Genomic DNA, 13,798 nt, shown 5'->3' with positions numbered 1-13,798 from the left:
TGGAGCATGGCTGTTTCCGATCTAGGACCGAGAGGGGGCACCCCCTTGTAGTGTGCGGTATAAATTTGATCCGATGCTAGTCGAGGATGTTGGCCTCCTCGTGTTATATATTTTTTCCCTGGAAGTGTAGTGTGGGTGATTCCGAACCCCGCTCGGTAAAAATGGGTGCGTGCTGGTTTTGTGTGTTTACTTCTAAAATATAGTACACGGGATTAGTCCTTGCGCTATGGGGACCTGTTGGTTGTGGGTAAAGTGTACACCCTCTGCAGATTCAAAACTATTTAATTAGCCACGTCCACTGCCAAGGATGACTAGTTGACATGTCAAGTGTCGGTCTTCGCGTCGGTCTATGGAGAACAAGTTATCAATGATATAGGACTGTGATTCTTGAAACTAACCTAATGAGACCTTGGTTATGCTGAATATCCCGAAGGTTCGTTGTACCACCCGGATATTCATTTATTTTATCACGCCCATTCCATGATGTCACTGAGACGCCCGACTGTGGCCAGTATTTCCTTGATGATGCCCGACTTGTTGGAAATATGTCCTAGAGGCAATAATAAAGTGGTTATTGTTATATTTCCTAGTTCATGATAATTGTCTATTATTCATGTTATAATTGAATTAACCGGAAACTATAATACAAGTGTGGATATATAGATCACAATGTGTCCCTAGTGAGCCTCTAGTTGGCTAGCTTGTTGCTCAATAGATGATCATCGTTTCCTGGTCATGGACATTGGATGTCATTGATAATGTGATCACATCATTGGGGAATGATGTGATGGACAAGACCCAATCCTAAGCTTAGCACTAGATCGTTTTGTTCGTCTACTAAAGCTTTTCTAATGTCAAGTATCATTTCCTTAGACCATGAGATTGTGCAACTCCCGGATACCGTAGGAGTAATTTGGGTGTATGAAACGTCACAACGTAACTGGTTAATTATAAAGGTGCACTAGAGGTATCACCGAAAGTGTCTATTGGGTTGTACGAATCAAGACTGGGATTTGTCACTCCATGTGACAGAGAGGTAACTATGTGCCCACTCGGTAATGCATCATCATACTGAGCTCAATGTGAATAAGGAGTTAGCCATGGACTAATTTGTTAGGAAACGAGTAAAGAGACTTGCCAGTAACAAGATTGAAGAAGGTATAGGGATACCGACGATCGAATCACGTGCAAGTATCATACCTATAGACAAAGGGAATTGTATACGGGATTGATGGAATCCCCGACATCGTGCTTCATCCAAGAGATCATCATGGAACATGTGGGAGCCAACAAGGGTATCCATACCCCGCTGTTGGTTATTGACCGGAGAGGTGTCTGGGTCATGTCTGCATGTTCACCGAACCCGTAGGGTCTACACACTTAAGGTTCGATGACGCTAGGATTATTATGGGAATGTTATACGTGGTTACCTGAGGTTGTTCGGTGTTCTGGATTAGATCCCGGACGTCACGAGGAGTTCCGAAATAGTCTAGAGGTAAGTATTCATATATAGGAAGTGGAGTTTTGATCACCTGAAGTGTTTCGGGATTCGTCGGTAATGTACCGGGACCACTGGAAGGGTTTCGTGGGTCCACCGGGAGGGGCCACCAGCCGAAAAGGCTACATGGGCTAAAAGTGGATGGGAACCAGCCCCTAAGTGGGCTGGTGCGCCACCACCATCAGCCCAAGGCGCAATAGAGGGAGGGTGCGTTAACCATAGGCGTGGTGGGCTTGCCTTGGGTGGCAAGCCACCCTAGGGCGCCATGTCCTCCTCCTGGCCGCCGCCCCTCTCCCATCTCCAGGGTTGTCGCACCACCTAGGGTGGAAACCCTAGGGGTGGGCATCCTCCTCGTCCTTCCCCTTATATATATGGGAGGGTTTTAGGCCTGCAACACACATGTTCTTCCACCTCCAAGGTGCAGCCCTGCCGGAGTACCATGCAACTCCACCGTCACCATGCCGTCGTGGTGCCGGAGCTCTCCCTCAACCTCTCCTCCCTCCTTGCTGGATGAAGATGTTGGAGACGTCACCTGGCTGTAGGTGTGTTGAACGCGGTAGGACCGTTGTTCGGCCCTTAGATCGTTATCTACCGCGATCTGAATCGCTATAAGTACGACTCCATCATCCGCGTTCTAGCAACGCTTCCGCTTAGCGATCTTCACACGTATGAAGATGCTCTACCCATTTGCTCATTGCTGGTTTCTCCTAGATAGATCCTTGGTATGACGTAGATTTTTTTAAATTACTACGTTACCGAACTGTGGCATCCGAGCCAGGTTCTATGCGTAGATTCTATGCATGAGTAGGACACCAAAGTTGTGGGCGATGATTTTGTCAATTGCCCGCCCTTACAAGTCCTATCTTTTTTTGGCGGTATTGTGGGATGAAGCAGCCCGGACCGACCTTACACGTACGGTTACGTGAGACTGGTTCCACCGACTGACATGCACTTGTTGCATAAGGTGGCTGGCGCGTGTCTGTCTCTCCCACTTTAGTTGAATTGGATTGGATGAAAAGGGTCCTTATGAAGTGTAAATAGCATTGGCATATCAACATTGTGGCTGTCACGTAGGTAAGAACTGTTCTTGCTAGAAACCCATATCAGCCACGTAAAACTTGCAATAACAATTAGAGGACGTCTAACTTGTTTTTGCAGGGTATGTTATGTGATGTGATATGGCCAAAAGGATGTGATGTTACATATGTGATGTATGAGATTTATCATGTTCTTGTAATAGGATTCACGACTTGCATGTCGATGAGTATGACAACTGGTAGAAGCCATAGGAGTTGTCTTAATTTGCTGTATGAGATGCAACGCCATGTGATTACTTTACCTTATGCTAAACAATTACCTATAGTAGTAGAAGTAATAATTGGCGAGACGACTTTGCAAAGACACAATGATGAATTCATGGTGTCATGCCGGTAACAATGATGATCATGGTGCCCCGAAGATGGAGATCAAAGGAGCAAGATGATATTGGCCATATCATGTCACTATATGATTGCATGTGATTTTTATCATGTTTTTCATCTTATTGCTTAGAATAACGGTAGCAAAGGTAAGATGAGCCCTCATTAAAATTTTGAAATATGTATTCTCCTAAGTGTGCACCGTTGCGAAGGATCATTGTCTCGAAGCACCACGTGATGATCAGGAGTGTTAGATTCTAACCTTCGCATACAATGGGTGTAACCCACTTTACACATGCAAAACACTTAGGTCGACTCGACGAGCCTAGCATGTACAGACATGGCCTCGGATACGGGAGATCGAAAGGTCGAAGATGAGTCATATGGTTGATATTATCAGCATGGAGATGCTCACCATTGATGACCGGACACGGGCTAGCTGACGTGGATCCTGTAACACTTGTGTGACAAAAGGGATGTCGATCTAAGTGGGAGTTCATTATATAATTTGATTAGATGAACTTAATGATCATGAACTTAGTCTAAAAGTGTCTTTTTAAATATTGTAGATCCAATGGCTAACGCAAATGTCCCATTCAACTTCAACGCGTTCCTATAGAAAACCAAGTTGAAAGACGATGGGAGCAACTATGCGGACTGGGCTCATAACTGAAAGCTCATCCTCATGGATTCCAAGAAGCCATATGTCCTTGATGTGCCGCTCGGTGACCCTCCCGTTCCCGCGGCAACCCAGGATGTTAGGAACGCCTCGCAGTCGCGGAGTGATGACAACTCTCTGGTTCAGTGTGGCATGCTTTACAGTTTAGAACCGGGGATCCAAAGGCGTTCTGAGCAACATGGAGGATATGATATGTTCGAGGAGATGAAAATGGTTTTTCAAGGTCATTCCCGGGTCGAGAGATATGAATTCTCCGACAAGTTCTTTAGCTGTAAGATGGAGGAAAGAAGTTCTGTCAGTGAGAACATACTCAGAATGTCTCGGTTGCACAACCGCTTGACACAGCTGGGAGTTGAACTTCCGGATGATGTGGTCATTGACAGAATCCTCCAGTTGCTTCGACCTAGCTATAAAGGCTTTGTGATGAACTACAACATGAAAGGGATGGAGAAAACCATTCTGGAGTTGTATTCAATATTGAAATCTGGTGAGGTAGAAATAAAGAAAGAACATCAAGTGTTGATGGTGAATAAGACCACCAGTTTCAAGAAAGGCAAAGATAAAGGGAACTTCAATAAAGACGGCAAAGCAGTTTCCGCGCCCGGTAAACCAGTTGCCGGGAAGAAGCCAAAGAAAGGACCCCAAGCCTAAGACGGAGTGTTATTATTGCAAGGGAACCGGTTACTAGAAGTGGAACCACCCCTACTTATAGGATAAGAAGGTCGGCAACGTCAAAGGTATATATGATATACATGTTATGGATGTGTACCTTACCAGCGCTCGTAGTAGCTCCTGGGTATTTGATACTGGTGCTGTTGCTCACATTTGCAACTCAAAGTAGGAACTGCGGAACAAGCGTAGGGTCGCAAAGGACAAGGTGATGATGCACGTCGGGAATTGTTCCAAGGTTGATGTGATCGCCATCGGCACGCTACCTCTACATCTACCTTCGGGATTAGTTTTAAACCTTAATAATTGTTATGTAGTACCATCTTTGAGCACGAACATTGTATTGGGATCTCGCTTTACGCAAGATGGCTACTCATTTAATTCCAAGAATAATCGTTGTTCTATTAATATGAATGGTATGTTTTGTGGTCATGCCCCGCTGGTCAATGGTTTATTCTTGATGAATCTCGATCGTGATGTTACACATATTCATAGTGTGAGTACCAAAAGATGTAAAGTTGATAATGATAGTCCCACATACCTGTGGCACTTCCTCCTTGGTCATATCGGTGTAAAGCTCATGAAGAACCTCCATACAGATGAACTTTTGGAGTCTCTTGATTTTGAATCATTTGACACATGCAACTAACTTATTGGAAATAATACATACGGATGTATGCGGTCCAATGAGCATTGAGGCTCGCGGTGGCCATCGTTATGTTCTCACCCTCACTGATGATTTAAGGAGATATGGGTATGTCTACTTAATGAAACAAAAGAATGAAACCTTTGAAATGTTCAAGAAATTTCAGAGTGAGGTAGAGAATCAACGTGACAAGAAAATAAAGTTCCTACAATCTGATCATGGAGGAGAATATTTGAGTCATTAGTTTTGCATGCACCTATGGAAATGTGGAATTGTTTCACAACTCACGCCGCCTGGCACACTACAGCGTAACAATGTGTGTGAATGTTGTAATCACACTTTATTGGATCTGGTGTGATCTATGATGTTGTCGGTGCACTAGAGACCCGGGTCCCTTGTCCCCAGACTCGTGCACCCGCATCGGCAACGGCCCCGACAACAGTGTGCCGGGAATAGCAGCAGGAAAGCAACCCAATGCAGTCCAAAACCACGCCCTTCCCCTTTCTCTAGGGGTGTGGGATACAAAGGCTTCAGATGCAAGGCCCCGGCAAGCCCTCCTTGCCGGGAAGATTCCCAAGGCCTCAGCAGGCATGCTTCGCCGGGAAGACGACCCGAAGAATAGAAAGACCAAGGCATGTTTCCCTTGCCGGGAAGACTCGCACAGACTGGCGGTATACGGCAGCATCTGTTCTTCCAGCTCGTCGGCCTGAGCTCGGGAGGAGGAGGACCACGGAATGACGGAGATGGTTCGACCCACGGTTAGTCTGAGGACAAATCCTCGTACCCAGGCTTAGCCTACCGAGGATCTGACCCGTACACGCTGTCGCTACCATCCGACCCATCCTCATCGCTTTAGCTTGAGGAAGGATTGCCGGTCCCGCACGACCTCTTTTCACCGTAGCCGAGGCACACACCCGAGTTCCAATAAATCTTGACGGAGAGCAGGTTGTCTGCCATCATCTTGAAGTGAAGAGCGTGCCCATCCCAGAGGTTATGGGTAGAGACGAAAGTCTTCCACCCGCGGCCGAGGAACAGGAGCCGAGGTCCCGGCTGCTCCACGGTCACCGGGACCGTGCCGTTGCCGCAGCCATGGACCTGAAGATGCAACATTGGGGGCTTCTCTTCTCTCATCAGCTTGGCGAAGGCGATGGGGAGTTGGAGCCGGGTCCGAATGCAGCCTTCCAGTCTGACAAGAAACTCCAACGGAGTACTTTCAACAAGATTTCCGACGGAAACAAGCGTGGGAGAAGACGGAGGTGCTGGAGTAGCACTACGCCTCCCTCGGCCACAACCTCCGCGGCGATGTCACACCCTGTTTTCACTACCACGTTTTCTGTAATTCAACAATCTGAGTTTCTTAAAACTTTTTCAAAACTAATGATGTGAGTTCCATGATTGTCATTGTATGCTTGTATGCTTGATCATGTGATGATAAAACAACATTTCTCAAGATCAAAATTATTTTCAAAACCCTTTTCTTATTTCTGGTTAAAGTAAAACCCTGCTTTAAGTTGCACTACATGCCCTTGATAGGAAGGAGTGTTCTCACCCAAAGTTGGTGATGTGATTCTAGCACCATTTTAGTGCACCAAAACCACAAAATAATTATTTTGGGAATTATTTTTCTAATTTATTTGCATGTCCATCTCTAAGGCCGAAAATGGTATTCCTATATGGAAAAATACTTTTGTGCCTTAGAAAAATCTTATTAAATTAGGAGATGATCAGAAGGACATATATTTTCCATACATAAGATTTTTAACCCCTATTTATATTATTATTATTTGAGTAAACCCTGAAAACCATTTTTGTGTGTTTTGACCTTTTCAAATATTTCCAAAGGAAATATTCTCAAAAAAATCCTAGAAAATTCTAGTGGTATCCCTAAGCCATATTTGGTGCCAAATAAAGTTTCACCTTGATCGAAGGTGATTAACGACACCAAATAACAGCAAAACCCCTTCTGTCCAGATTGAAGTTAGAGCAACTCTACATAGGAAAGTTTGTCCAATGGAGGTGAAACATTGCAGGAGTGCGTAATTGCTCAAATGAGGATTCCATACCAAAAATGGGATTTGTGGGACTTAATTTGCCTACAATCTCTTTGGAAGGAACAAATCTGGTCATTTGATGAAGTTTCCAAGTTTACAAAGCTAAACTTGTTCAATGGAGCTCAAACCACTTGTTTTAGCACCAAACCCAATCTTGTTAAGTTGCAGAACGAGTGGTGGGGTGCAACCACCCCAAACCACTGTCGAGCACCTTCTTACACATGGGTAAAAGCCCCCCTAACCTTAGTTAAACAACAACTCTTGTCCCCAAACTCTCAGATTAGGTGGCCAGCATCAATGCCCAGCCCCAGTCAACCGGCCCTCTCCGGTTCAAAGTAGATATAATGAAATCCCCATTCTAAGCTTCACCTCATGGCTGATAGCACCTGGTTTTCTTGTCTCCCTTGACCAGCTGAAGCCCCCACGGGTCTTCATCTCCTAGCCACATCCCATCCAGTGCCCAGGACATGCTAGACACGTCCAAGGCACCCCAGGCCGCGCCAGCATGCCGTGGCATGCCAAAGCTGTGCGTTGGGCGCGCTACACAAAGCCACCGAGGTGGGGGCGATGCTCTCGGCCAGTTCCAGCCTCCCTCTGCATCAGGCGACCATCAGGGCCCCTCCTCTCCAGCGCTAAGAGCAGGTGCGATGTGTGCCCGCGCGCACCAGAACCGGCCAGACATGTGCGGCCACTAATACTCGTGTCTCTTCTTTCTCCCTTACCCTCTGTAGGTTCTGGCAGTCCAAAACCACGTCCTAAGGCCGTGGTTTTGACCCTAGCTCCTCTCTGCACCCCCATGCGCGCCACGGTGAATCACCGGTGCTCCCGAGTCGACTCGCTGTCGTGGGCCTATATATAGCCCTCACCCTCGCTCCAGCACCCCTCAAAACTCATCGCAGCAACCTCTAGTACCGCCCTAGCCACCCCAACAAGCCAGCAGAGCCCCGAAGCTCGAGATCGATCGAGGCCCCTCCGTGTCGGAGCTCCGGTTGATCTCTGGTTACACGTCGGCTCCTGCGTCCCTTTGCCCCCCAAACCACTCCCCGTGACACCAGGGATCTTTCCCCCCTCTTTCCCAAGCTAATCCGTGTACCTAGCTACCACCTCCACCATCGCCTGAAACTCCTCCGCCGTGGCTTCCTCATTGACGGTGAACCTGAGCCTCTCCGTCGTTTTCTCGACCACCATCACATAGGCGACGACGAGCCGGACCCATTTTCGTCTTCATTAGGGCCCGAGGACGTCGGTAGCCACGACGACGTGCTCCTCCTCATCTCTGGACAGAGATAGGAGACAACCCCGACAGGTGTGCCCCACCGGTCGGTGTCCCATCTCTCTCTCCCTTGCCCCCCGCAGCCACTGACTGCACGGGCCCGCGCGTCAGGTTCAAACCTGACGGCGTGGGCGCTTGCGTAGGCTAGCTGGCTGGCCTTTGGGCCGGCCTAGACCTAGGCCAAGCCAGAGCAGGGGATGTAGCCCTTTTTCTTTTATTTTAAAAATTGATTTTCAATGATTTTTATAAAAAGATTTAACTAGTGTAAAAATATAAATTTTCCATTATTATTCTTCTAAAAATGTGTAGTATTTACTAGAACCACTGGTTGAAATTTGCAGCAACTATTCTGTTTTATAATAATCAAAAGGATTAATTTGGAATAGTTTTGCTTCTGTTAAGTTGATTTTAAAAATATTCCTTCATTAGAAACAGAAGAAAATATTTTTGAAATAACAACCTGGATTTATCAGTAATAACCAATATTTTTAAAATGACTTTGTGATCTGTTTGATAGTGAGCTACATATTATATTATCTTTATACGATGAAAGAAAACCCGTGTGACGAAGGAGTCGGAGCGGAAGACCTCAAAGATCCCGGATACCTAGCTGACCAAGGCAAGCACCCCATTGACCATGACTGAGCATATGTTATCACTACTAGGAAAAGGCTTGCTAATGGCGCACCATTTTTTGCTACTAATGGCGCATATAGGTGCGCCACTATCATCACGCCATTAGATTTTTTTACTAATGGCGCACTACAAGTGTGCCGTTAGTATCTGGTATACTAATGGCCCACCAGGTAGTGCGCCATTAGTATTGCTCATGGTGCGCCATTAGTATCTGGTATACTAATGGCGCACCAGGTAGTGCGCCATTAGTATATATCCTAGTGTGCCATTAGTATAGATCCTGGTGCGCCATTAGTATAGATACTGGTGCGCCATTAGTATATATCCCGGTGCGCCATTAGTATAGCTTATGGTGCGCCATTGGTATGCCTCCGAGGGCCATATTTACCCATATAATCTGGCTTACTAATGGCGCACTAGTGTGCTGAGTGATGCACCACTAGTATGAATATTAGGTATTTATTTTATTTTTTCTGATATTTGCACAGATTACAAAATAAATTATTGCACAGAATATAGATAGCACAACATATAAACAACAGATTTATCGAATACAATAGAAGATTAGTCTCCGAATACAATTCAACATATTAGTCTCCGAATTTAAAATACCGAACAAAGTTAGAACATTACAACTCTCGAGACCGCGAGTAGCGAGTTTGTCTTCACATTACAAGTCGATAAATCGACCATCTAAACTACCATCACATATAGAAGAGAGTTGCGGTCATCACGATGAGTATAATCGCAATGAAACTGGTCTTCATCCGGTTCCTCCAACGCTCCCTCCTCTCTCCCACTAGATAGCGTGCGTATCTAACTTCCGCCTCCGCCCTTGTGGTGTACCCTTTGTAACTGTTACCGCTGAAACGGTGAACCTGCCTCCGACACTCCTCCCAGTCGTCGTAGACTCCGGGAACCTTACTCTTGTACACGACATACGACGGCATCTCTATGCACTAGCCAAACAAAACGTTAGTAGCAATTCACAGAGACATTAAAGTTCATTAAAGTTAAATATTACAACTATAACAACACGATTCATGGTCCTACTAATAAATAGCATCGATTATATATAAGTTGAACGACTGTCCAAACCAAAGAGACATACCAGTTCATTAAAGTTTAATATTGCAACATGAATTAGTAGCGATTCACGGGAACGTGGATGAAGCCGCCGTCTTTCGTGATGGTCATGAAATTGCGGTCGTTGTCAGCCTGCATTTGTAGCATTGTACCTATCTCACTATTGGACAATGGAGATCTGATGTAGAACTGCCCCGAGGTACGAAGGACATCTTGATGGATGATTTCCGCAAACTCCGACTGGATGCGAAATAATTCTTGTCTGATGTCCGCATCCTGGATTGCCGACAAGCGTGCGGCCCAATCTTTGAGATTATTTGGTAGCCGAAGGTGATTACTGTCCCGTATGATCGCCCGCATGTGATGGAGGGCGTAGTAGGCATCCTTCTGACTGCCAGGCAGCTGCTTGACGCATGCGAACGTCGTATTGTGGGTGGACACGTGCTTGCCGTGCCTGAGACTTGTCCTGCTGAAGGTGCCCCCAGATATGGCGTAGCCGGGAAGAGATTCATCAAGAACTTTCTTGATATTTGTGTAGTCTTCTTTTGACTGGCGGTCCGAGTCGAAATACGTGGCCGTGGAATATTTCAGGCTTAAGAGGATGAGTGTGCAACGTGTCTCACTGCACAAAACACGGAATGTTAGAAAAAAAGGACGATCAAAATCGAATAAATCATATGTTACGTGGCGATGAGGGGATAACTTACCAGTGAAAGTAAGGCATGAGGAAGTTATCCTTTTCTGAGTTTGCCAGAATGACGCCTTCGAGGTATGAACTGGCGACTTGCCGGTTGCCAGCGCTGCACAAGATCTTGGCACGCATATAGAAGGGGTCGACTATCACTAGGTCCGGGGTCTTGTCTCTAATGATCCGCATCTCCATACTCAGCGAAAATTGCCGAACGAAGGTGTAGTGCAGCGGATGAAGGTTAAACATAGCGAAGATGTCAGCAAACCGTAGGACGATCAAACCCCCGATGGCGCTATCAACAAAGGCCTTGCCCTCTGGCACCTTGACCACGAAAACCGGGTATGCCACATTATTCTCGGAGAGACGCCGCTTCTCCAAACAAAGAACACTGTCATGCAGACTCCGCATAGCACCGGTTGCAGCATTGAGCAGATTAGTCGGTAGCATCGGCCTACCCGCCACATGCACCCTCCTCGAGATATCCTTAGGTGAAGGTGGCCCGTCCAGAGCACGGATCGTACTTAGTGCCGGCTGGCTCGCACCCTTGTTAGTCTTTCTTTTTCGTCCGTTCTTCTGCTGATGTAATGGGATCCAGTTCATCTGCTCAGAGACCACCTTCTTGAGTGTGTTGGGGCTGATAATATTTCGCACCTCGGCTATCTGAGGATCGGTGAAGGCTGCAGCTGGAGGCGTCTCCTCAAAACTAAACACCAGACAACGCCTGTTGCAATTGGGTTTCTCCATGGTACTAGCTGGATCGTGGTTGTCTTTTGCTGGGTTGGGTTCTTGAGAAGGAGGCCCCAAGAATTCCTCACCGTACCCATGTTCGGCAAAGTATTTATCGACCTTGGTAAATGTACCATCGTCGTCATCGTCGTCGTCCGGAACCTGTGCCATATGCATGTCCGGATCCTGTGCCATATGCATGTCCGGTAGCGTTGCGGCGGTCTTGCCATGGCTTGGCGTCGGCACGACTGGCGGTGTTGTCCCCCGCCCCCAAACGAATCTGGCTCTTCGGCCAAAGCAAGGGTCATCACATCATCTATGTCGGCCCCAGCGGGGTGGAACGGAGGTAACAAGTCGTCGCAACCTGGCAACACCCGAACCAGTTGAACCCTATACGTGGTGGGTGGCATCGGTTTACCGTGGAACATGGGGTTGCCCGGTTGAACGATTCTGCCCTTAGCGACATCGATCAACTCGCCGCCCATGAAGTGCAGGAGAGTGCATGGAACGTCGGCGCCGGCGCCCTGCGAAAACATGTGGGGCGTCAGGGGATGCCCAGTCAAAGGCAAGGAGATGAAGTCATCGGCCGAGAGAGGCTTAGTTACCGTGATGGCGTCGAGCTTGGCTAATGTCGAGGCACAGCCTACGGCAGGCGTGCAAGGGAAGGAGGGGCCGCTTGCTGCCGAGATGCCGGCCAGCGCCGGAGACACCAATGTGGTAAAAAATTATTTTGGTCGTGTCTGATCTCTGATGCAGCTAGTTGGCACAGAACCAACCTTCTAAGCATTTGCACAAGCTCCACCAGAACGCACATGAATGACTATAATCGCACATTTCCCTGAGCTTCAGTGCGTAATGTAATATAATGTGCATCATTATCTGCTAGTATGTGTGATATCATAAACTTAAGTTTTTCAGATATATAAGCTTGCTTGGTGTACTGTAGAGATCAAATTCATAAGGACAAGGAGGAATTGAGCACTACAGTCAAATTTGACTTGAGGAAAACTGCAGATGCAAGTCATTGAAAGATGTTAAGTATGAAAAGAAATATAAGTCAACATATGACCGTGGAGTATAATGACCAACCTTGTATTCGGCCAAGAACAGCTCCACTTGCTAGCCCTCCAACTATAGAATTCATGAGGTCATCGGGTCTTGTAGCTCGAGCATCTCTTGCAAGTTCACGTGCACCTAAGTATCAAAAGAGTATGTGCCTTACAAGTTTACTCCAACATGCTGTTTGTCACCTTGATTAATACACATGAGCAAACTAACATTTCAAAAGTAGAGAAAAAGAGGTCACGAAACTGTGCAAGCGTGCGATACCACAGGAGCTGACACTAGTATGGGCCAATGTTTGCTGTTTAAATTAGCTTGTAGCTATATATTTAACTTGCATCATTAATGTAAACTTGAGCCAGCAGGTGAAACTTGTATATAGCCAACTAAAGATCAAAACATAAACAATATTCAGTGACTTAACACTCATCCATGCCAACCAATATAAGCGAAACCAGCAGAAAAAATATAACCTTGCAGCATCACGTGCCACTTTGTTTGGACTATTTAATTACAGACTTAGCAGGACTACAACTAAAGCAACAAACCCTGATAAACAAAAACTGCTTCAAAACCTAACTAAAACAGGACACAGCAGATAGACAGCCTAACCTAAGAAAATGGAGAGAAGGTCAAAGTAATGGGAATAAGAGTGTGCAGACAAGGTCAAAGCTAATGGAGAGAAGGTCAAGGTCAAAATATGAATAGTAGGATTAAAGTAACGGGAGGATTCCTATACATGCAGTAGGCCGCAACAGCAAACCCCAATGACGCCAATTTAATGAATTATAAGACGACAAGAAGAAATTGAAGGAATAAGACCTGAATTTGTATAAGAAATTTTGTTTTAATGATAAATCTGCAAACATGGAATTTACAAAGCATGCATACGAGTGTGATGATGATACTGACTTGGTATTCCCATGAATCAAAATATTTCCTGGATATTATTATAACTTAAAGGCCAGTAGCATAACAACATAGATTTTATACTTATATATAGGCGAAGTGGAAGAAATCATCTCTTGGTTCATGAAACGTGAGGCCGAAATTGGGATTAGGTATCGGTTTCGTACCTACTGTACATCAGGCGAGCATGCAAAGTTGCTGCTCTGTTTGTTAGATACGGATACATGAAGAGAAAGGCGAACATCGCGACCTGATGGTGGAGGAATTGGAGGACAAAAATGAACAGGGGTGAGGGGGGGAGCAAATGTTCTGCAATAACACAATTTGGATGATGTGCGTTAACTTCTGCCACGGATTTCTTAGAGGTGATTGATTATTTTTCCCTGTTGGTTCCCCAAAATTGGTGTCTTTCCTTCTCGAAATAGGCCGGTTCATCCTAAACGGAATCAAATCA

The sequence above is a fragment of the Hordeum vulgare genome, chromosome 6H (genome assembly GCF_904849725.1).
Source record: "Hordeum vulgare subsp. vulgare chromosome 6H, MorexV3_pseudomolecules_assembly, whole genome shotgun sequence".
Classification (NCBI taxonomy): Eukaryota; Viridiplantae; Streptophyta; class Magnoliopsida; order Poales; family Poaceae; genus Hordeum; species Hordeum vulgare.
The sequence above is the reverse complement of the archived record's forward strand: the minus strand, read 5'-3'. Positions refer to the sequence as shown.